Source organism: Dendrobates tinctorius, unplaced genomic scaffold (genome assembly GCF_039654945.1).
Source record: "Dendrobates tinctorius isolate UK_male_01 unplaced genomic scaffold, ASM3965494v1 ptg000250l, whole genome shotgun sequence".
Lineage (NCBI taxonomy): Eukaryota > Metazoa > Chordata > Amphibia > Anura > Dendrobatidae > Dendrobates > Dendrobates tinctorius.
Genome location: NW_027361917.1, coordinates 379,105 through 405,404, shown reverse-complemented (window position 1 = coordinate 405,404; position 26,300 = coordinate 379,105).

The following is a 26,300-nucleotide window of genomic DNA, read 5'->3' as shown; positions in this document are numbered from 1 at the left end:
ATCATCTTGTCGGTCTGGAGTCAAGCAACGCAGAATTTGCTCCAGAGACTGATTGGTCCGCTCGGTCTGCCCATTAGTCTCTGGATGATAAGCGGATGAAAAGGACAGACCAATACCGAACCTTTTACAAAAAGCCCTCCAAAATCTGGAAACAAATTGCACTCCTCTATCAGACACCACATTTAAGGGTACCCCATGTAACCGCACCACATGCTCAGCAAACAATCTGGACAATGTTTCCGCATTAGGTAGAGCTGCCAAAGGTACAAAATGTGCCTGCTTACTAAACCTGTCCACCACAACCCAGACGACGGTATTACCCTTGGAGGGGGGAAGGTTGGTGATGAAATCCATGGACAAATGAATTCAAGTCTCCAGGTCCAGATGAATTACACCCCAGAGTACTGAAGGAGATAGCAGAAGAAATTTTTGAACCCCTCTCCATAATCTTTGAAAATTCTTGGAGAACAGGAGAAGTGCCAGAAGACTGGAGAAGAGCAAATGTTGTTCCTATCTTCAAAAAGGGGAAGAAGGTGGACCCAGGCAACTATAGGCCGGTGAGTCTGACTTCTATACCAGGAAAGCTCTTTGAACAAATTATTAAACAACATGTATGTCAATACCTGGATAAGAATGAAGTGATTAAACAGAGTCAGCATGGGTTTCTAACTAATAAGTCATGTCAGACTAACTTAATTTCCTTCTATGACGGTATCACTGATTGGGTGGATCAAGGAAATGCTGTAGATATAGTATATCTTGACTTCAGCAAAGCATTTGACAAAGTCTCTCATACAATCCTTATTGAAAAAATGACTAAGTATGGAATGGACAAGGCAACTGTTAGGTGGATTCATAACTGGCTTAGTGATCGGACCCAAAGAGTGGTCGTAAATGGCTGCACATCCAGTTGGAAGAATGTCTCAAGTGGGGTACCACAGGGCTCTGTCCTGGGCCCTGTATTGTTCAACATCTTTATCAACAATTTAGATGAAGGAATTGAGGGTAAACTGATTAAATTTGCTGATGACACAAAGCTAGGAGGGATAGCTAATACTAGAAAAGAGAGAGAGAGGATTCAAAAAGATTTAAATAAACTGGAGAAGTGGGCAGCAACTAACAGAATAGTTTTTAACAGGGAGAAATGCAAAGTACTACATCTGGGCAATAAAAATGAAAAAAGCATATATAGAATGGGAGGAATAGGGCTAAGTGACAGCACATGTGAAAAAGACTTGGGTATACTAATAGATCACAGACTGAATATGAGTCAACAGTGTGATGCAGCAGCAAAAAAGGCAAATGCAATTCTAGGATGTATTAACAGAAGCATACAGTCTAGATCACGTGAAGTCATTATTTCCCTCTACTCCTCTTTGGTCAGACCTCATCTGGAATATTGTGTCCAGTTTTGGGCACCACATTTTAAAAAAGACATCAACAAACTGGAGCAAGTTCAGAAAAGAACGACCAGAATGGTGACCGGTCTGCAAACCCTGTCTTATGAGGAAAGGTTGCAGGATTTGGGAATGTTTAGTTTGCAAAAGAGAAGACTGAGAGGAGACTTAATAGCTGTCTACAAATATCTAAAGGGCTGTCACATTGTAGAAGGATCAACTTTATTCTCATTTGCACAAGGAAAGACTAGAAGCAATGGGATGAAACTGAATGGGAAGAGACACAGATTAGATATTAGAAAAAACTTTTTGACAGTTAGAGTGATCAATGAGTGGAACAGGCTGCCACGAGAAGTGGTGAGTTCTCCTTCAATGGAAGTCTTCAAACAGAGGCTGGACAGACATCTGACTGGGATGATTTAGCGAATCCTGCTTTGAGCAGGGGGTTGGACCAGATGGCCCAGGAGGTCCCTTCCAACTCTACGATTCTATGATTCTATGACAAATGCGTCCATGGTCTCTCAGGAATTGGCAGTGGTACCAATTCCCTGGCCGGCCGGTTATGGGGGTTTTTTGCACGGGCACAAACATCACAAGCAGACACATATTCCCCAACATCAGAGGCTAAAGCAGACCACCAGAATACTCTAGCAATGGCCTTCAGGGTAGCCGAGATCCCTGGATGTCCACCCAGAACTGAGTCATGGAACTCCCGGAGGACCTTAAGGCGAAGCTGAGCTGGCACAAAAAGTTTGTCCACCGGCTTAGCCGGTGGTGCAAGAGACTGGGCTTCCCGAATCTCTCGTTCCAACATATTCGAAATACCTGCCACCACCACCCCAGGCTGAAGAATGGAAGATGGAGGTTCCGGGGGGACACCGGATCTAGACTGCGTGACAAGGCATCTGCTCTGACATTTTTAGATCCTGGCCGAAAAGTGATCGAGAAGTTGAATCGGAAAAAAAAAAGTGACCATCTAGCCTGTCTAGGAGTCAACCTCTTAGCTGAATCAATATAAGTTAGGTTTTTGTGGTCCGTAATTACGGTTATAGGATGGACAGCCCCCTCCAAAAAATGCCTCCATTCTTCAAAGGCCAACTTAGCGGCCAGAAGTTCTCGATTTCCCACATCATAGTTTCTCTCCGCAGGAGAGAATTTCTTTGAGTAAAAGGCGCAAGGTCTTAAATTGGTCAAAGTGGCGGGTCCTTGGGACAATACCGCCTCCACCTCCACCTCTGAGGCATCTACCTCAACAATAAATGGTTCAGACGGGCCCGGTTGAACAAGAACCGGGGCCGACATAAAACATGTTTTCAAAAACTGAAATGCCGCTACCACTGCGGTTGACAAATTCTTGATATCGGCCCCCTTTTGAGTCATGTCTGTGAGGGGTTTAACCACCTGTGAGAACCCCTTTATGAATTTGCGATAGTAATTGGCAAATCCTAGGAAACGCTGCAGAGCCTTCAAATCACAAGGTTGAACCCACTCGACAATGGCCTGCACCTTATTAGGATCCATGCGATACCCTTCAGCAGACACGATGAACCCCAGAAACGACAGTTCCTGAAGAAAAAACAAACATTTTTCCAGTTTAGCAAAGAGACAGTTCTCCCGGAGCCTTTGGAGAACTGCCCGAACATGACCAATGTGAGTCTGTTTATCAGGAGAATAGATCAATATGTCATCCAAATATACGACCAAAAAACGTCCAATAAAATCAGAGAACACGTGATTCATGAAGTTTTGGAAGACCGCTAGAGCATTCGTCAAGCCGAAAGGCATGACCAGATTTTCAAACAACCCTTCAGTAGTGAGAAAAGTGGTTTTCCATTCATCCCTGTCTCGGACTCGGATAAGGTTATACGCTCCCTGTAGATCTAATTTCGAAAATCACTTAGCTCCGGACAATTGGTTGTATAAATCAGGAATAAGTGGAAGGGGATACTTATTCCTCACAGTTATCTTATTTAACTCACGAAAATCGAGGCATGGGCATAAACCACCATCTTTTTTCTTTACAAAAAAGAACCCCGCCGCCACAGGAGAAACAGAAGGACGAATGTGTCCCTTACGGAGGCTCTCGGAAATATACTCCTTCATCGCAGCCCGTTCTGGATCCAAAAGGTTATACAAGCGGGCCTTGGGCAATTTAGCACCTGGAACCAGGTCAATGGCACAATCAAATGGGCGGTGTGGTGGTAAAACCTCAGACCCTTTTTCGGAGAAAACATCCATATAGTCTATCAGGCACTCCGGAATACCTTCCAGACCCACGGATGACACAGACACAGTATCAAGACATTTCTCAGAACAATAAGGACCCCATTTAACAAGGTCCTGACATTCCCAATTAATTACAGGATTATGCAATTGTAACCAGGGGAACCCCAACACCAGTCCCACTGGCAAGTTGTCCATCACAAAACATGAAATACGTTCCTGGTGCAAGGAACTCACTTTAAGGAGAAACTCTTCAGTACGAAACATAATGTCATTTTTTACCACTGGTGTTTTGTCAATGGCCACAAGGTGAATAGGAGTCTCCAACCTAACTGTCCCTAACTTACACCTGGATACCAAATCAGAGTCAATAAAGTTAAATCCACGAGGCAGAAGTGGATGTGGAGACACTCCCACAACAAAGTTCCACCTGCAACAACATTTTATAGAAGGCAGAAAAAGGTACCTGAGAGCCTGGGTGACCTCCACGACAATCACCCGGGCTCAGTCGCTTGGTTAGTGGACGGGAGAGGCACACCTTTCTCCAATGTCCAGAATCGCCACAGTGAAAACAGTCTTTTCCCATGCGCCGTGGTCTCCTTTCATTTTCCTTGAGGTCGATGGTTCCCATCTCCGCGATCTCCAAAATAGGACTGGGTTCCCTTCCTTGGGAGAATAACGGTCTTTCACTTTGCATCACTCCTCTCGCCCGTAGCTGGCGATCCATTCGGATGGCCTGTGTCATAGCCTCCTCCAGGGAATCAGGCGGAGGGTAGAGAGCCAAGGCATCTTTCAGATATTCAGACAGGCCTCTACGGAACAAACCCCGAAGGGCGGCATCATTCCAACAGACCTCCGCTGCCCAGCGTCTGAATTCTGTACAAAACCACTCGGCTGAGTGATTTCCCTGGCACACACTCATCACCATGTCCTCAGCCATACGCATGCGATCAGGCTCATCATAAATATGCCCCAGAGCCTCAAAAAATGCATCCACAGTCATACGCTCAGGGGCCGTGGTCGGAAGGGAGAAAGCCGAAGCTTGGGGGGCTCCCCTTAATAGAGACATAATGACCCCCACTCTCTGACTTTCATCTCCAGAAGAGTGTGGTCTTAAGGAAAAAATAAGCTTACAGCCCTCCTTGAAAACTCTGAACTCTTTTTTATTTCCAGAAAAGGTATCTGGTAACTTCACTGGAGACTCAGGGGAAACTAATGTAATATCCCGAGCCCCCGATGAAAAAGCCCCCTGCACAGTGTCAGCGATCAGCTCCTGAGACTGAGCCAGGACTCATTGTTCTCCAAGGAGTTTCTGCGACATCTGGGTTAGGTGTTTAACCTGCTCAGAAAGAGCGTGCATAGGATCCATCACACACACAAGTGAATGGAAGCAGAGAAAAAAAATGGTATCGGTCAGTTATAATATCAGGATCCTGACAGCGCCGGAGTACAGCCTCCGCTGAGCAGGGACTCACCCGCACTGTAGGGACCCTTGGGGACCAGAATAGCCAGAAAGTATAGGTGCACAGGACCTTAGTGATGAAGTTTAGCAAGCCGGCACGGGACCTACGGTCATGTGACTGCAATGGGGTGGGGCTTAGCGGCCTGCTTTCACAGAAGACAGCAAACTCAGAGTCAGGCAAAACGGAGGTCGTTCACAGTACGGACAGTGAGGTACAGAAGGGGTAAACAGACGGGAGGTCAGACAAAGCCAAAGGTCATACACAAGAGGGCGACGCGGTACCAAGGGGACAAGCAGAGAGAAGTCGGGTCACAAGCAGAGAGTCTTACACATAAGGTAGCGCAGCACAAGAGGGACAGGCAGAACTCATAACAGGGACAGAACCGAATCAAAAACCAAACAAGCAAGCAAGATATCAGGCACAAGGCACACGTACGCACAAGGTCAACTAACTCAGCCGAGGGCAGGAGTATAACTGACACCGGACCTAGGTCCAGTGAGCATTAAATAACCGCCCTCTGCCAAGGAGAGGTGGAATAATTAACCCCCTATCAGACCAAAAACCTCATGTATCGATGAGAAAGTCAATAGACTGTAGCATCTACACTGCAGAAAGAATAAGCGAATAACATTTAAACCTTACAATATAACTCCACATCAAATAAAGACCATTCTATTATTCTATGAAAAACTGAGGCATGAGTGATTGGGAATCAATGACCCCTGCTTTGATGCAAATGAAACTGGTAATAGATGCACTGGAAAAGCATCAGCAAGTCAACCACAAAAAAGGGATTGGTCTTGCAGTTGACGGTTTCAGACAATTACTCTCACCTTATCCTTTCTAAATACTTCTTCTTTAGTTTTCCATTTTGCTAGTGCCTTGGTCACTATTGGTAGCTTCAGTTTGTACCTGCACCATCTTACACATGTAGTCCAGCTTCTACAGGAGGAACAGAAGGAGCACAGAGAGAGGAATATAAAATAACTGCCAGGGGGCTACTGGTGTACATTTTTTCCAGACTCTTTGAGGGTGGCATGAGGCACGATGTCCTGTAGTGCAATCTGTGATCACGGGCCACAGTGCTGTTTGATTAGCATCTGCCAAAGAACAACAGAATTGGTATGTCTACCACTGACTAGTGTCTCTTCATAAATGAGAGGAGGTTTACACTTAGCACCTGTGACAGATGTGAAATAATGTGATTTTCAGGGTATTTTGGAATCCAGCCCCCAGTTGATGATTTTGGTTTACATTGACATGCCATTTTTTGTGTTATACAGTATATCAGTGAAGATTTTCAACTTGAATCTGGTTCCTTTTTTTAGCAGTGTACAGTACTGTACAAAAGTTTTAGGCAGGTGTGGAAAAATCTTGCAAAGTAAGAGTGCTTTCAAAAATAGAAATTGTTAGTTGTGCGTTTTATAAATTAACAAATAACATAAATAATGATCAAAAGAGAAATATAAATCAAATCTATTTTTGGTGTGACCGCCCTTTTCGCTTTGAAACTACATCAATTCTTGTTACTTTGGCAAATATTGAATGAATTCAGCAGGGAGGTTGTTCTAAATATCTAGGATATACAGTGGGTATGGAAAGTATTCAGACCCCTTTAAATTTTTCACTCTTTGTTTCATTGCAGCCATTTTTTTCTCATTAATGTACACTCTGCACCCCATCTTGAATGAAAAAAAAAACAGAAATGTAGACATTTTTGCAAATTTATTAAAAAAGAAAAACTGAAATATCACATGGTCATAAGTATTCAGACCCTTTGCTCAGACACTCATATTTAAAGGCACATAGCGAGAAAGCTAGCGAGATCGCTGAAGCGTCACCGATTTTGTGACACAACAGCGACCTCGCCAGCGATCTCGTTACGTGTGACGATGTCGCTGATCGTGCTCGAATGTCCTGGGCCATTTTTTGATCGCTCGTGTCCCGCTGGCCAGCGTGCATTGCTGTGTTTGACACCGACGAGCAACCTCTGTCCTGGGCCCTGTATTGTTCAACATCTTTATCAACGATTTAGATGAAGGAATTGAGGGTAAACTGGTTAAATTTGCTGATGACACAAAGCTAGGAGGGATAGCTAATACTAGAGAAGAGAGAGAGAGGATTCAAAAAGATTTAAATAAACTTGAGAAGTGGACAGCGACTAACAGAATGGTTTTTAACAGGGAGAAATGCAAAGTACTACATCTGGGCAATAAAAATGAAAAAAGCATATATAGAATGGGAGGAATAGGGCTAAGTGACAGCACATGTGAAAAAGACTTGGGTATAGAGTTGAGCGACTTTTGGTTTTTTAGGGTCGCGTTTCGTTTCGTGAAACCCGACTTTTCCAAAAGTCGGGTCGAGCAAGATCGTCCGATTATAGGGAAAAGTCGGGGTCGTCCCGAAACACGAAACCCAATGTAAGTCAATGGGGAATAAAAGTCGGCAGTGAGAGGAGGACAGGAAACACACCTACAGTGCCCATTTGAATGCCAAAAGCATCAATTCTTCTTACTTAAGCTTGTCAACCTTAATTAACTTCATAATACAAGTTACGCACTGAAAAATGGGGGTTATTTGGCTAAAGTTGTGGGGGGGGGAGGGCTGGCTGCAGGTTTTCATGTGCCCTGGGCGAAAGAGCGCCCCTTTAACACATACCACAACTCATCATGCTCCGATACGGCAGAGAAATAGCGGTATAGTACAATGAAAAATACCTCACTTTTTACATCTCATGACGAGGCCCATCTATTTCTCCATACAGAATCATTGGTCCCATATAATGTTTGAAACAGTATATGATGAGCTCCACATAATGCTACAGTATATGTTGGTCCCCATGGATGAAGCTCCACTGTCTTATGGGCCCAAATAATGCTCCAAACATAATGGGCCCCATTTCTAATGCTCTAGTGTATAATGGGCCCTATAAATGCTGCTCCAGTGTCTGATGTCCACCTTTGGAATGTTCCAGTGTATGGTGGGCCCCATCTATCATTCTCCAGAGTATAGTGCTCCCCAAAAATTGCTGTCCCAACATTGAAAACAATCAAATAAGTCTCCTCGCTAGGGAATCCCTGTACTTGTCTGGATTCCTCGTCGTCCCCATCTTCCATCTCACTGCACAGTATTTCAACTTTGCAAGTGCTGTGATCCTGAGCAAGCAGGGGGGGCCCACTCGTTGGCGACGGCACTGGCACAGGGCCCCTGATAGTACGGTGGTGTGTCTGATGGCAGGTGGGCCGAACCTGCACTTTCATCTGCAGCTTCCTCTTTGTCACCGTGTAAGATGGAACTGTATATGGGAAGGGTAACCTGAGTTTCATCAGGGTCAGATTCAGGTCGTGTAGCGTGCGAGGGGAATGTAGTGGTCTGGGTCAATGTACCAGCAGATTCATCGAGCAGTGGCTGGGCATCAGTGCACTTGTGTCGCCCCCAGGAGTACGGTCGCCACAGTGGCATTACCTTCTTCCTAGGGAGTGTGATGTCATGCTTGGGAGCAACGAAGGATCTCTCTAGCAGGTTAACTGATTGGGCGGCGTTATTCCCACGAGTCATGACCCTCCAAACAGCGTTCATGAAGGCAAAGTGTTTGTTTTACGTGGGCAGTATGGTTGCAAAGCTGAACCTTAAAGGAATGTCCAGAAGGGCACCACCAGGAGTGGAGCCTACGGTTAAATTCGACTCCACCTGGGAAACCTCAACCATGCCAGCTACAGAACAGATGCACACATTGCAAGCTTAATTCCGTAAACGAACGAGACTCCGTCATGCCCCGCGGTCCGAGTCCGGCTTACTAGAGGGACACGTGAGGCTCTGGCACATGAGATTGGCCAATAACTGGTGTGTCATGCCCTTACATGTCCGTGGCTGCATGTGCGCTACACTGAAAAGGCCAGCGTTTGTCGCTTACAGGTGCAGATAACCCGCTGAACAACGTTAGTGATGGGGATCACTGATTACAATTATTACCCGTGAACAATGATTTCCCAGTAAGTGCAGGTCAACCGCAGTTCCGGAATTAGGCCTAACCGTCATTCCTGAAAAAATGAAAAACTTACGTGTGCAAACCACAGGTGCTGTAGCTTGCTTAACAGCTCGCCAGCCGTTCTCACGCCCAGTATGGATTACACGTGATTGCACAAAGGTTAGAAAGGGTACCGTATCCCCGGATAACATGTATGGATAGCGTACACATTCAAAATATATGTCTCAGGAAGCAGGCTAAGACGGTGTTAGGCCCAGTATGGATTGCACGTGATTGCACAAAGGTTAGAAAGGGTACCGTTTCCCCGGATAACATGTATGGATAGCGTACACATTCAAAATATATGTCTCAGGAGGCAGGCTCAGACGGTGTTAGGCCCAGTATGGATTGCACGTGATTGCACAAAGGTTAGAAAGGGTACCGTATCCCCGGATAACATGTATGGATAGCGTACACATTCAAAATATATGTCTCAGGAGGCAGGCTCAGACGGTGTTAGGCCCAGTATGGATTGCATGTGATTGCACAAAGGTTAGAAAGGGTACCGTTTCCCCGGATAACATGTATGGATAGCGTACACATTCAAAATATATGTCTCAGGAGGCAGGCTCAGACGGTGTTAGGCCCAGTATGGATTGCACGTGATTGCACAAAGGTTAGAAAGGGTACCGTATCCCCGGATAACATGTATGGATAGCGTACACATTCAAAATATATGTCTCAGGAGGCAGGCTCAGACGGTGTTAGGCCCAGTATGGATTGCACGTGATTGCACAAAGGTTAGAAAGGGTACCGTATCCCCGGATAACATGTATGGATAGCGTACACATGCAAAATATATGTCTCAGGAGGCAGGCTCAGACGGTGTTAGGCCCAGTATGGATTGCACGTGATTGCACAAAGGTTAGAAAGGGTACCGTATCCCCAAATAACATGTATGGATAGCGTACACATTCAAAATATATGTCTCAGGAGGCAGGCTCAGACGGTGTTAGGCCCAGTATGGATTGCACGTGATTGCACAAAGGTTAGAAAGGGTACCGTTTCCCCGGATAACATGTATGGACAGCGTACACATTCAAAATATATGTCTCAGGAGGAAGGCTCAGACGGTGTTAGGCCCAGTATGGATTGCACGTGATTACACAAAGGTTAGAAAGGGTACCGTATCCCCGGATAACATGTATGGATAGCGTACACATTCAAAATATATGTCTCAGGAGGCAGCCTCAGACGGTGTTAGGCCCAGTATGGATTGCACGTGATTGCACAAAGGTTAGAAAGGGTACCGTATCCCCGGATAACATGTATGGATAGCGTACACATTCAAAATATATGTCTCAGGAGGCAGGCTCAGACAGTGTTAGGCCCAGTATGGATTGCAAGTGATTGCACAAAGGTTAGAAAGGGTACCGTATCCCCGGATAACATGTATGGATAGCGTACACATTCAAAATATATGTCTCAGGAGGCAGGCTCAGACGGTGTTAGGCCCAGTATGGATTGCACGTGATTGCACAAAGGTTAGAAAGGGTACCGTATCCCCGGATAACATGTATGGATAGCGTACACATTCAAAATATATGTCTCAGGAGGCAGGCTCAGACAGTGTTAGGCCCAGTATGGATTGCACGTGATTGCACAAAGGTTAGAAAGGGTACCGTATCCCCGGATAACATGTATGGATAGCGTACACATTCAAAATATATGTCTCAGGAGGCAGGCTCAGACGGTGTTAGGCCCAGTATGGATTGCACGTGATTGCACAAAGGTTAGAAAGGGTACCGTTTCCCCGGATAACATGTATGGATAGCGTACACATTCAAAATATATGTCTCAGGAGGCAGGCTCAGATGGTGTTAGGCCCAGTATGGATTGCACGTGATTGCACAAAGGTTAGAAAGGGTACCGTTTCCCTGGATAACATGTATGGATAGCGTACACATTCAAAATATATGTCTATACATCAGGAGGCAGGCTCAGACGGTGTCAAGCACAGTATGGATTTGACGGCCCAGACTACACAGCGGAGGAGCAGGGAGAGGTAAAGATTGCAAATGCTGGGGCCCTGCCCAAGCAAGGGGGGCCCACTCGTGGGCGTCGGTACTGGCACTGGGCCCCTCATAGTACGGCGGTGTGTCTGACGGCGGGTGTGCACCACCACCGTCAGAGACACTTGATTGCACTATGAAGGACCCTGTACCAGTGCCCGCGCCCAAGAGTCGGCCTACCCACCTGTCCAGGGCAACGGCACTCGCACGGTGTCGTGCGCTAGGTGGTGACCCCGGCCATGGGGGGGGAGGCAGCACAGTTAGGGAGTTTTAGAAAGTGGCATATGTTGATGTTGGACATTCAGCTGATGCAAAAGGTGAAATAGGTCAAGTCCCAGGAAGAGGTGGACCAAAGCAAGCCATTTTTCTGTCACCCTATGTGTCATCAGAGGAAGGTGGGACAAAATCCTTGGAAACCCATGCATGGTTCATTTTAATGAAGGTTAGATCATCCACATTTTGGGTTGACAGACGGGTCCTTTTTTCTGTCAGGATTGATCCAGCTGCACTGAAGACTCTTTCCGATAGCACACTTGCAGCTGGGCAAGCGAGCTCCTGTAAGGCATTTCAGGCCAGGTGCCCAGTTTCGCGGCCCAATAGTCAAAGGGGAATGACCTGTGTGGGAGAACATCGATATGGGAGGAAAAGTAGTTTGTAACCATAGTTGACAACTGCTGTCTCCTGTCACTTTCCATTGATGCAGTATTACCAGTTGTGTGAGCGGTACTTGAAAAATCAGTCCACAACATTGTCATGAAACCCCTGTCTCCAACGTCACTTCTGCTGTGTGCACCACGAACACCTCTGCCAAGCTGCCCCCGGCCCGTACGGCTCGTGTGAGAACCATCACCGCTGCTGTGTGCTGGGAATGCCTCAAGCAACCGATTTACCAGAGTTGCTTGTTTATTAGCCAATATTAGGTCAAGGTTCTCCTGTGGCATGATGTTTTGTAATTTGCCTTTATAGCGTGGATCCAGGATGCTGGCCAACCAGTAGTCGTCATCCTTCATCATTTTGGCAATGCGGGGGTCCCTTTTTAGGATCTGCAAGGCATAATCTGACATGTGGGCCAATGTTCCCGGTGTCAATGATGCACTGCGAGTGCTGGTTGGAGGAGCACTTTCTGGCAAATCCACATCCCTCAAGTCACGCACAAACCCTGTACCAGACCTTGCCACGCCAACATTTTCACTTGCCCCACGAGATGCATCCTCCTCCCCTAAGTAATCATCCCCATCATCCTCCTCCTCCTCCTCTTCTTCCTCCACCTCGTCCAGGAGAGGTCCCTGAGCAGACAATGGCTGAATGTCATCAAGGATTCCCTCCTCCTCTTCCTCCTCATCAACATTGGCTGCAGACGCCTGCTCCTTAAGGTGCGTCAAAGTTTGCATGAGCAGACGCATAAGTGGGATGCTCATGCTTAGGATGGCGTCGTCTGCGCTTACCAGCCGTGTGCATTCCTCAAAACACTGAAGGACTTTACAGAGGTCTTTCAGCTTCGACCACTGCACACCTGTCAACTCCATGTCTGCTCTCAAAGTGCCTGGCCGTGTATCCTCCCACAAATGCATTATGGCCTGCCTCTGCTCGCACAGCCGCTCCACCATGTGCAGGGTGGAGTTCCACCTTGTTGCAATGTCGATAATGAGGCGGTGGTTGGGAAGGTGGAGCAATCGCTGCAGCTTCTGCATACGAACGGAGTGTACAGGCGACCGGCGGATGTGCGCGCACAGTCTTCGCACCTTCTGGAGCAGGGCTGTTAACTCCGGATAATTTTTGAGGAAGCACTGCACCACCAGGTTCAAGGTGTGAGCCAAGCAAGGTATATGGCTGAGTTTTGAAAGGGCTATGGCTGCCACAAAATTACGGCCGTTATCACTAACTACCTTGCCTGCCTCAAGATGTACACTGCCCAGCCATGACTCAGTTTGTCTCTTCAAGTACTCGGCCAGCACCTCGGCGGTGTGTCTGTTGCCCAAACACATCATCTGCAACACAGCCTGCTGACGCTTTCCACTAGCTGCTCAATAGGGGGAGACATCGTGTGCAACAGTGGCAGCTGCAGATGGAGTGCTCGTACGACTGCGCTCTGTGGACGAGCTTTCGCTTCTGGAGGAGGAGGAGGAGGAGGGTCGAACGCCTACAGCCAACTGTTTCCTATACCGTGGGCTAGGCAGCACTGTCCCACCACCGCTGTCCCCTGTGGACCCTGCATCCACCACTGACTGCTTGAGTGCATGGACAATGCGGTCTTTCACATGATGGTGGAGGGCTGGGATGGCTTTGCGAGAGAAGAAGTGGCGACTGGGTAGGTCATAGCGTGGTAATGCATAGGCCATGAGTTCGCGGAAAGCTGTGCTTTCCACCAACCGAAAGGGCATCATCTCAAACGAGATTAGTTTGGCAATGTGGGCGTTCAAACCCAGTGTACGCGGATGAGAGACTGAGTACTTTCTTGACCTACTCATAGTGTCTGGGAGGGTGAGCTGGACTTGAGAGCTGCATATGGTGGAAGTAGCGGTGGACAGGGCGGACTGAGAGAGGGTTGATGATGGTGATGGAGTTGGTGTTCTTTCTGATGGCCTAGAATCAGTCTTTCGTTGATATAACAGTGGGATTCCCTGACTGCTGTGGCCTTGCAACGACACCTCAACATTTGCTGCTGTGCTAACCGGTGGGCTTACAGTGGGGGAAACAATGTAGCGTTGCTGACTACCTTCGTTGTGATCAGTTGCACATGTGGCACTTGAGGTTTGGTGTTGTGTCCACGCTTGCAAGTGCATGCTGGTTAAATGTCTAAGCATGCAACTGGTATTCAAATTTTTCAGATTTTTCCCTCGGCTAAAGGTCTTTGCGCACTTCTTACAGTTAACCTTGGCCTGATCATGAGGATTTTGTTCAAAAAAGTGCCACACTGCACTCTTCCTACTTTGGCAGACATTTTGCGGCCTAGCACGCTGTGATCTTTTGACCCTCTGGACAAGCTGTCCAGCAACTCTTTTGATGTTTGGAACCTGTCTTTGGAGTGCTCTGGGCCTGCCAGATAACAGCTGTTGCAATGTCGATGTCTGCTGTGGATGCTCCTTATCTGAGCTATTGGAAGCAGCACCCTCTTCCCCCAATGGATGCCAATCTGGGTCAACAACTGGGTCATTCATCACCTCCTCTTCTATGTCATGTGCACCTTCCTCTGTGTCACCGTGTATGGTGGTATAGTGTGCGGGAAGGGGCACCTGAGTCTCATCAGGGTCAGAATCTGGCTCTGTACACTGCGAGGACAATGTAGTACTCTGAGTGAATGTACCAGCAGAATCATCCATCAGCGGCTGTGCATCAGTGCACTCCATGTCAGATTCATCTTGGCCTGGGTAATTCACCATTTCACTTGATAATCCAGGCATGGTATGTGAAAACAGCTCCATGGAGTAATCAGTAGTATGGCCTGCGTCATCCTTCAATCTTGGTTGGGGTGAAGGACACAAGGAAAGGTGTGGTTCATGAACATGAGCCTCCAATGACGACTCAGTGCTTTTACTTTTTACAACTGAAGAAGAGGAGGCGATAGAGCTGGAGGCTGAGTCAGCAATGTAAGACAAAACTTTTTCCTGATGCTCTGGCTTTAAAAGCGGTTTGCCAACTCCTAGAAAACTAAGCGTTCGAGGCCTTATGTAGCCAGACGATGACGCAGGCACAGCACCTCCTGCATTCTTTCCTATTTTGCTCTTGCCACTACCATCAGATCAACCACCAACACCATCATTACCAGCTGCCAACCCCCGCCCAATTCCACGGCCTCTTCCACCAGCCTTCCTCATTTTTGGTAGAAATGTAGACAAAATCCAACAAACTATATAGTAATGTAAAACAAGGTACAAGGTGTCTATAGGACAGGGGAGATTTTGAATTTCTGCAGACACTTGTGGACACTGGACACTTTTGGATTGTGTGAGGCCCACTGATATCTGAGCGCTATGTCACAGGCTCGATGGCACAGCTGTGACCAAAGTGACTAGAGGATAAGGGAGATTTTGAATCTCTGCACACACTTTTGGACACTGGACACTTTTGGATTGTGTGAGGCCCAATGAATATCTGAGCGCTATGTGACAGGCTCGAAGGCACAGCTGTGACCAAAGTGACTAGAGGATAAGGGAGATTTTGAATCTCTGCACACACTTTTGGACACTGGACACTTTTGGATTGTGTGAGGCCCAATGAATATCTGAGCGCTATGTGACAGGCTCGATGGCACAGCTGTGACCAAAGTAACTAGAGGATATGGGAGATTTTGAATCTCTGCACACACTTTTGGACACTGGACACTTTTGGATTGTGTGAGGCCCAATGAATATCTGAGCGCTATGTGACAGGCTCGATGGCACAGCTGTGACCAAAGTGACTAGAGGATAAGGGAGATTTTGAATCTCTGCACACACTTTTGGACACTGGACACTTTTGGATTGTGTGAGGCCCAATGAATATCTGAGCGCTATGTGAGAGGCTCGATGGCACAGCTGTGACAAAAGTGACTAGAGGATAAGGGAGATTGGATTGCTTTTAAAAAAGCAGTTTGCAGAGCAGTGGGTAAACAGCAATGCCAGCCTGTCAGGAAGCCTTAAAAGGCAGCCCAACAACCAACACCACTGATACACCACAATATAGCCTCCCCTTGCACTGCACACACAGTGACTGGTGTGTTGTGCAGGCCAAATTGCTAGCAGCAGAAGCAGTTTTTTTTTCTTCTCGGCAGGACAAAAAAAAAAATTGGGATTGCTTTTAAAAAAGCAGTTTGCAGAGCAGTGGGTAAACAGCAATGCAGGAATGTCAGGAAGCCTTAGAAGGCAGCCCAACAACCAACACCACTGATACACCACTATATAGCCTCCCCTTGCACTGCACACACAGTGACTGGTGTGTTGTGCAGGCCAAATCGCTAGCAGCAGAAGCAGTTTTTTTGTCTTCTTCCCTGCCTAACGCTCTCCCTACAGAATCAGCAGCAACCTCTCCCTATACTGAGATCGGCAGAAGTAAGATGGCGGTCGGCGTGCACGCCCTTTTATACCCCCTGTGACGCCCACCAAAGCAAGCCAATCACTTGCATGCCCTTCTGAAAGATGGTGGTGACCCCTGCCTATGTCATCACGTTGCCCACAGTGTCCGTGGATCCTGATTGGCTGAAAAAGAGCGCAAAACAAACTTTTGAAACGCGACTTTGGCACGTAAGTCGCCGACCTCGTGGCCGACCTCATCCTAGGGTCAGGTTTCGTTTCATGAAACCCGACTTTGCCAAAAGTCGGCGACTTTTGAAATTTTTCGACCCGTTTCGCTCAACTCTACTTGGGTATACTAATAGATCACAGACTTAATATGAGTCAACAGTGTGATGCAGCAGCAAAAAAGGCAAATGCAATTCTAGGATGTATTAACAGAAGCATACAGTCTAGATCACGTGAAGTCATTATTTCCCTCTACTCCTCTTTGGTCAGACCTCATCTGGAATATTGTGTCCAGTTTTGGGCACCACATTTTAAAAAAGACATCAACAAACTGGAGCAAGTTCAGAAAAGAGCGACCAGAATGGTGACCAGTCTGCAAACCCTGTCTTATGAGGAAAGGTTGCAGGATTTGGGAATGTTTAGTTTGCAAAAGAGAAGACTGAGAGGAGACTTAATAGCTGTCTACAAATATCTAAAGGGCTGTCACATTGTAGAAGGATCAACTTTATTCTCATTTGCACAAGGAAAGACTAGAAGCAATGGGATGAAACTGTATGGGAGGAGACACAGATTAGATATTAGAACATTTTTTTTAACAGTTAGAGTGATCAATGAGTGGAACAGGCTGCCACGAGAAGTGGTGAGTTCTCCTTCAATGGAAGTCTTCAAACAGAGGCTGGACAGACATCTGACTGGGATGATTTAGCGAATCCTGCTTTGAGCAGGGGGTTGGACCAGATGGCCCAGGAGGTCCCTTCCAACTCTACGATTCTATGATTCTATGATTCTAACTTCGTTAGCGACTCAGATATCATGGACGCAGGCGGGAGTCGTCAGAATCGCTGCTGTGTGACAAGGTCGTCATACAGATCGCTGGATCGTTGCTGCGTTGTTGGGTAAATCTGACAGCTTACTAGTGACCATTTAGCAACGCACCAGGGATCCTTACCAGGTCGTATCGCTGTCGGGATCGCTGGTGCGTCGCTAAGTGTAACGGTACCCTAAGTCACATGCTGTCCATTTCCTTGTGATCCTCCTTCATTGTAGCCCAGCTGTGTTTAATTAAATTGATAGGACTTGATTTGTAAAGGCACACACCTGTCTACATAAGACCTCACAGCTCACAGTGCATATCAGACCAAATGAGAATCATGAGGTCAAAGGAATTGGCCAATGAGCTCAGAGACAGAATTGTGGCAAGGCACAGATCTGGCCAAGGTTACAAAAGAATTTCTGCAGTACTTAAGGTTCCTAAGAGCAGAGTGGCCTCCATAATCCTTAAATGGAAGAAGTTTGCGACCACCAGAAGTCTTACTAGACCTGGCCATCCAGTCAAACTGAGCAATTGTGAGAGAAGAGCCTTGGTGAGAGAGGTAAAGAAGAACCCCAAGATCACTGTGGTTGAGCTCCACAGATGCAGTAGGGAGATGGGAGAAAGTTCCACAAAGTCAACGATTAACTGCAGCCCTCCACCAGTAAGGCCTTTATGGCAGAGTGGCCCGACGGAAGCCTCTCCTCAGTGCCAGACATATGAAAACCTGCATAGCGTTTGCTAAATAAAACTCATGAAGGACTCCCAGACTATGAGAAATAAGATTCTCTGGACTGATGAGACGAAGATAGAACTTTTTGGTGATAATTCTAAGCAGTATGTGGGGAGAAAACCAGGCACTGCTCATCACGAGCCCAATACAATCCCAACAGTGAAACATGGTGGTGGTAGCATCATGCTATGGGGGTGTTTTTCAGCTGCAGGGACAGGATGACTGGTTGCAATTGATTGAAACATGAATGTGGCCAAGTACAGAGCTATCCTGGATGAAAACCTCTTCCAGAGTGCTCTGGATCTCAGACTTGGCTGAAGGTTCACCTTCCAATAATACAATGACCCTAAGCACACAGCTAAAATAACAAAGGCGTGGCTTCAGAATAACTCTGTGACCATTCTTGATTGGCCCAGCCAGAGCCTTGACCTAAACCCAATTAAGCATCTCTGGAGAGACCTGAAAATGGCTGTCCACCAACATTCACCATCCAACTTTACGGAACTGGTGAGGATCTGCAAGGAAGAATGGCAGAGTATCTCCAAATCCAAGAGTTAAAAACTTGTTGCATCATTCCCAAGAAGACTCATGGCTGTACTTGCTCAAAAGGGTGCTTCTACTCAATACTGAGCAAAGGATCTGAATACTTATGACCATGTGATATTTCAGGTTTTCATTTTTAATACATTTGCAAAAGTTTCTACATTTCTGTTTTTTCAGTCAAGATGGGGTGCAGAGTGTACATTAATGAGAAAAGACATGAATCTTTTTGAATTTACCAAATGGCTGCAATGAAACAAAGCGTGAAAAATTTAAAGGGATTTGAATACTTTCCGTACCCACTGTATTTTTTTTACTGTATAACCACAGATTTTGTGTGGATGTAGACTTCTACAAATCCTTCCACCTCTTCATGTAATCCCAGAAAGACTCGATGATGTTTAGATCAGAGCTGTGTGGGGACATTATCATCACTTCCAGGACTATATGTTAATTGGACTTTAATGACATTGGCTGCATGTTTGGGGTCATTGTCCTGTTGTACAGTATATTTGGAGCCAATCAGATGCTTATCCTCAGGGCAGTGAGGATAACCGCTTCCCTGCTGGGGGGGAGGAGAGGGAGCATGCAGGATCGCAGGCATTACAGTACCCCCCACCTTTACACCACTTCTTCTTCAAGCCTTTAAGGAATTTTTTCAGAAAAAGTGGGGCATGAGTATTCTCCTTGGGCTCCCTCTGTAATGTTGGTGTCTCTGCACTCTGCCTATGTCCCCCAGCAGAGACTTTTACTTAGGGTACCGTTGCACTTAGCGATGCACCAGCGATCCCGACAACGATATGGATCGCTGGTGCATCGCTAAGTGGTCGCTAGTGAGCTGCCACACAGGCAGATCTCACCAGCGACATCGCAGGGGTCGGGGGTCATTACTTCCCTGTCATACGAGGCGATCCTGACGTCCTCCTGCCCGCATCTATGCATTGCTCGTCGGCGCCACAGGAAGCCCAGCAGGAAGCTGACGACGAGAAATGATCCAGGACGTTCTCGCGCGACCAGCGATGAGCAGCGGGGGAGCCGGTCGGAGGTAAGTATCAGACATAGCGATATCGCTAGCAATATCGCTGCTACGTCACAAAATCGATGACGTTACAGCGATATTGCTAGCGATATCGCTATGTGCAACTGGGTCTTTACTCACCGCCGCAACTCCACAGTCCCTCCTCCGTCTCCTGCTGCTGCCCAGGGTCTGCACACTGCTCATAGATCCCAAGGCAATATGCTTAGGGCACACACACATGGTCACACTCTCTTAAAGGGCCAGAATATGCCATCCTAAAGTGTCCCCAGCCAATCGCTGGGAGACACTTATTATTTAAGTCACGTCCACCTGATGGAAGGTACCTGAGCAGTGTGTTAGTTTAACCTTAAATGCTTCCTAGTACTCAGGTTCCAGGTGCTCGCATCCCAGTATACCTGCCCTGTATATCACATCTTCTGTGTCTAAATGTATAACAGTCATATCTTCCACAGCAGCTGTCTGTCTCTATACCAGTCATGACTACCAGCATCTGCCTGTCTGTATACCACCCGTACCCGATTGCATATGCCTGCCTGTGTATGTCGTGCCCACCTGGCTGTCTATCAGCTATGTCCACATCCCTGCCTGTCTGTCAGGCATGTGCCCCCCTTCCTGTCTATTAGCCATGCTCGACTTTCTGCTTGCACGTCTTTTGTGCCACCCAGTACTTGATAATTCTACCATTTCTGGCTGTTCCTGCCTCCTGTCCCTTGGGGGTCAGCTGCCATCCACCTGAGGTCAGTCCTGGTGTAGCACCTGGTTTCACCTCACTCATCCCTCATCAGATCTCATATCATCAGCCACCTTGCATCCGAGGTCGGACTTGGTGAGGCACCTAGTCCTGCCCCTCCAGGCTCTCCTCTGATAATGGCACAGTGGCACTCAGTACATAACACCCATGATATCTCATGAGGGCTCAATCTCTTCCAATCCACCAGAAAAAAGTTTTACCTCTCACTGTTATGATGAGTCACAGAAGGAGGAAAAAACAAAATACCAGCTAAGTCCAGGAAAACCAGAGAGGTTGGCAGCTATCGGATTGCAGACCCCTGGACCTATCCACAACAATTAGCAGTAGCCGTGGGGGGTTCCTACGGTGCCCTAGACCCCTCGATCACAGCCGGAGAACTATATAGCCTAAAGACAGAAAGGGGGAAAAACTAAACTGCCCCAGAGCAGACCCCAAAGCAATAGGCAGCCCCCAACATATAATGACGGTGAAGCAAGGTGAAAACACTAACACAGATAGAAAGATAGGTTGAGCAAATGATGGGGCCCAAGCTAACTACACAGGACAGGATAAGAAAGCTGCTGTCTGCCATCCGCAAAAACCCTATCAAAATGAGCCAACCGACTGATAGGAAAAGCAGGCCCTGAAGTCGCTAGGCTTCAAAAGACTATATCAGCACACAGGTATATTCTGAAGACAGAGCAAAAGATCAACAGATCAGAGACAAAAATGGAATTCAGCTCACCCCCGGCCGGGGATGGCAGAACTCCCAAAAAACAAGGCAAAACAAAAACAAAACTGAAGATTACAAAGCAGAACAGAAAAACTTAGCTTTGAGATGCAGGAATCAGACTGGTCTCCAAGAATCCAGCAGGAAAATCACCAGCTAGGAAGAAGGGCGTCGGCAGCCTTATATCCAGTCCTCAATTCCAGCCACCCAGTCATCATCTAGCTGCCCAGGTGTTTGGTAATCAGCCTCACTACCTTCCTTCACCAGAGGAGGGAGTTCATCAGACCTCAATGGTGAAGGGAAAAATGAACTCACAACAGTACCTCCCCCTTGAGGAGGGGTCACCGAACCCTCATCCATGCCACCAGGGCGATCCGGGTGAGCCCGATGAAAGGCACGCACCAATCTTTCGGCATGAATATCAGAGGCAGAGACCCAGGAATTATCCTCCTGACCATAACCCTTCCACTTAACCAAATACTGGAGTCTCCGTCTATCCAGACGGGAATCCAGTATCTTCTCTACCTCATATTCCATGTTACCTTCAACCAATATAGAGTCAGGAGGTGCCACCACAGGAACTATTGGTTCAACAAACCTCTTCAACAAGGACTTATGAAACACATTATGAATTTTAAATGTGACAGGAAGAGCCAACCGAAAAGAGACCGGATTAATAATCTCCAAAATCTTGTAAGGTCCAATAAATCTAGGCTTAAACTTAGGAGAAGTCACCTTCATAGCGATATTTTTTGATGACAACCAAGCCATATCACCCACCTTAAACTGGGGACCAACGGTCCTACGCCGGTTGGAAAACCGCTGGGCCTTTTCCTGGGAGAGAGACAACTTATCCACTATTTGGTCCCAGATCTGGTGCATTCTCTCCACCACAGTGTCAACACCTGGGCAGGCAGAAGGCTCCACCTGCCCTGAAGAAAATCAAGGGTGAAAACCAAAGTTACAAAAAAAAGTGACATCAAAGTGGCAGAACTAGCTCTATTATTTTAAGCAAATTCGGCCAAGGGCAAAAATGAAACCCAATCATCCTGATCGGCAGAAATAAAACATCTCAAATACGACTCCAAAGTCTGGTTTGTTCTCTCCGTCTGCCCATTGGTCTGAGGGTGAAACGCAGAGGAGAAGGACAACTGAATTCCCAGCTTGGAACAGAAAGTCCTCCAAAATCTAGACACAAACTGAACTCCTCTGTCAGATACAATGTTCTCAGGAATCCCGTGCAAGCGAACCACCTGTTGCAAAAACAAGGGCACCAACTCAGAGGAAGATGGCAACTTAGGGAGTGGTACAAGATGGACCATCTTAGAGAATCTATCACAAATCACCCAAATAACAGTCATTCTCTGAGAGACAGGCATATCAGAGATAAAATCCATTGAAATATGGGTCCATGGCCTCCTGGGCACCGGCAAAGGCATCAACAAGCCACTAGAGCGAGAACAAGGTTTAGACCGGGATCAAGTCCCACAGGACTGCACAAAATTCCTGACATCATGAGACAAGGCGGGCCACCAAAAAGACCGACTCACCAGATCTCTAGTACCAAAAATACCTGGATGACCAGCCAATGCAGAGCAATGAACTTCAGACATCACTCTCTTCCTCCACTGGTCAGGAACATACAACTTTCCACGGGGACAACGCTAAGGTTTGTCCTCCTGAAACTCTTCCAGAGCACGTCTCAAATCGGGCGAGATGGCAGAAAGAACTACCCCCTCGCCCAAGATGGTAGCAGGCTTAGTCACAACAGGAGAATCAGCAAGGAAACTCCTAGAGAGGGCGTCAGCCTTGACATTCTTAGTGCCCGGAAGAAAAGAGACCACAAAATCAAAATGTGTGAAAAACAAGGCCCACCTAGCCTGTCTAGTATTCAAGCGCTTGGCCGACTCCAGGTAAATCAAATTCTTGTGGTCAGTAAGGACCACGACTTGGTGTTTGGCTCCCTCCAACCAATGTCTCCACTCCTCAAATGCCCATTTCATGGCCAACAGTTCCCGATTCCCCACATCATAGTTACGTTCGGATGGGGAGAACTTTCGGGAAAAGAAAGCACAAGGATTCATTGTAGATGTCACAGGATCTTTTTGGGACAACACCGCTCCTGCACCAATCTCAGAAGCGTCCACCTCCACCTGAAACGGGAGTGAGACATCAGGTTGCCGCAAAACTGGAGCAGAAGTTAATCTTCGCTTCAGCTCCTGAAAGGAAGAAACAGCCTCCGGAGACCAATTCAGCACATCAGCACCCTTCCTAGTCAAATCCGTCAATGGCTTGGCAATGCCAGAAAAATTAGCTATAAATTTCTGATAAAAATTAGCAAAACCCAAAAACTTCTGGAGGGCCTTCAAAGAAGTGGGCTGAACCCAATCATAAATGGTCTGTACCTTGGCCGGGTCCATTTCAATAGTTGATGGAGACAAAATAAATCCCAAAAATGAAATTCTCTGTACCCCAAAAAGGCATTTCGATCCCTTGACATACAGGGAATTCTCCCTCAAAATCCAGAACACAGTCCAAACATGTTCCACATGAGAGTCCCAATTCTTGGAGAAGATCAAAATATCATCCAGATAGATAATCAAAAATTTATCCACAAAGTCTCGAAATATATCGTTCATGAAGCACTGGAAGACAGAAGGGGCATTAGTGAGCCCAAAAGGCATCACCAGGTACTCAAAATGTCCCTCCGGAGCATTAAACGCCGTCTTCCATTCATCCCCATGCTTAATGCGAATAAGATTATACGCCCCCCTGAGGTCAAGCTTGGTAAACCAGCAAGCACCTTTAACTCTGGAGAATAGATCAGAAATCAGGGGTAACGGATACTGATATTTAACAGTAATTTTGTTGAGGGCACAATAGTCAATACAAGGCCTTAATGAACCATCCTTTTTAGCCACGAAAAAAAAACCAGCACCTAAGGGTGAAGAGGATGGTTTAATATGACCCTTCTCCAATGCCTCCTTAATATAGGATCGCATAGCCTCGTGCTCGGGTACAGATAAATTGAAAAGCCGACCCCTGGGGAATTTACACCCCGGGTTCAGCTCAATTGCACAGTCATAACTCCTATGAGGAGGCAAAGACGCAGACTCATTCTCACTAAATAAATCATAAAAGTCAGCCAAATAGTCAGGAACATCATGCGACTGGGGAGAGGTGGAGAAAACAGGAGCATCACTAAGGGCACACTGACAACCCCAACTCACCACAGACAAAGATTTCCAATCCAGAACTGGATTATGGATTTGCAACCAGGGAAACCCAAGAACAATGGTATCATGCAAATTATGCAACATCAAAAATCTGCAATTTTCTTGATGGTCTGGGGCGACCCGCATTACCACCTGGGTCCAAAACTGAGGTTTATTCTTCGCCAAAGGAGTAGCATCAATACCCCTCAAAGGGATAGGCGTCCGCAGAGGTGTCATAGGAAATCCACAACGTTTAGCAAAATCCAAGTCCATCAGGTTCAGAGCTGCTCCTGAATCCACAAAAGCCTTGGCGGAAAATGTGGACAGGGAGCAGATCAGAGTAATTGCCAGAAGAAACTTAGGTTGAACACCACCCACAGAAAACGTGTGTGCACAACGTTTCTCTCGTTTAGGGCAGACAGAAATAATATGCGAGGCATCTCCACAAAAAAAAACACAGCTTATTACGCCTTCTGAACTCCTGACGTTGCGCCCTAGACAAAACTCTATCACATTGCATAGGTTCAGACATTTGTTCAACAGGTGGCAACATCTCTCGTGTAGTTTTGCGTTCACGTAAATGCCGATCCACCTGAATGGCTAATGACATAGAATCGTCAAGACCAGAGGGAACAGGAAATCCCACCATAGCATCTTTTACAGTTTCTGACAAACCCTTCCGAAAGAGGGCTGCCAAGGCACCATCATTCCAGGTAGTAAGGACCGCCCACTTTCGGAATTTTTGACAGTACAACTCTGCCGAATCCCGACCCTGGCTTAATGCCAACAGGGTCTTTTCAGCCTGATCAATAGCATTAGGTTCATCATACAACAACCCCAAGGCTTGAAAAAATGCATTCACATTATTCAGAATAGGATCATCAGGTTTCAAAGAAAACGCCCAATCCTGGGGATCGCCGCGCAGCAAAGAGATGACAATTTTAACCTGCTGCGCGGAGTTCCCCGACGAGTTAGGCTTCAAGGCAAAAAATAATTTACAATTATTCTTGAAATTCAAGAATTTAGACCGATCCCCAAAAAACACATCAGGAGTGGGAATCTTTGGTTCAGCAGCATGTGAATGAACAAGATAGGCGGAAATTCCCCGCACTTCAGCAGCGAGCTGCTCCACACGATAAGACAATTGCTTCATCTCCATTGAGAGAAAAATTCCTCCTACAATTCTGACACTTTTTTTTTCCCTTTTTTTTTTTTTTTTTACAATTCTCTCCTGCTATTGAGTACCCTAGGATCTGCGGTATGGCTGGTGATTCTGTTATGATGAGTCACAGAAGGAGGAAAAAACAAAATACCAGCTAAGTCCAGGAAAACCAGAGAGGTTGGCAGCTATCGGATTGCAGACCCCTGGACCTATCCACAACAACTAGCAGTAGCCGTGGGGGGTTCCTACGGTGCCCTAGACCCCTCGATCACAGCCGGTGAACTATATAGCCTAAAGACAGAAAGGGGGAAAAACTAAACTGCCCCAGAGCAGACCCCAAAGCAATAGGCAGCCCCCAACATATAATGACGGTGAAGCAAGATGAAAACAATAACACAGATAGAAAGACAGGTTGAGCAAATGATGGGGCCCAAGCTAACTACACAGGACAGGATAGGAAAGCTGCTGTCTGCCATCCGCAAAAACCCTATCAAAATGAGCCAACCGACTGATAGGAAAAACAGGCCCTGAAGTCGCTAGGCTTCAAAAGACTATATCAGCACACAGGTATATTCTGAAGACAGAGCAAAAGATCAACAGATCAGAGACAAAAATGGAATTCATCTCACCCCCTGCCAGGGATGGCAGAACTCCCAAAAAACAAGGCAAAACAAAAACAAAACTGAAGATTACAAAGCAGAACAGAAAAACTTAGCTTTGAGATGCAGGAATCAGACTGGTCTCCAAGAATCCAGCAGGAAAATCACCAGCTAGGAAGAAGGGCGTCGGCAGCCTTATATCCAGTCCTCAATTCCAGCCACCCAGTCATCATCTAGCTGCCCAGGTGTTTGGTAATCAGCCTCACCACCTTCCTTCACCAGAGGAGGGAGTTCATCAGACCTCAATGGTGAAGGGAAAAATGAACTCACAACATCTCACCTTCATCATGGCCAAGCCAACTGATGCAGGAGTGGTATCTGGATCTTTGAAGAAGGGACTTAA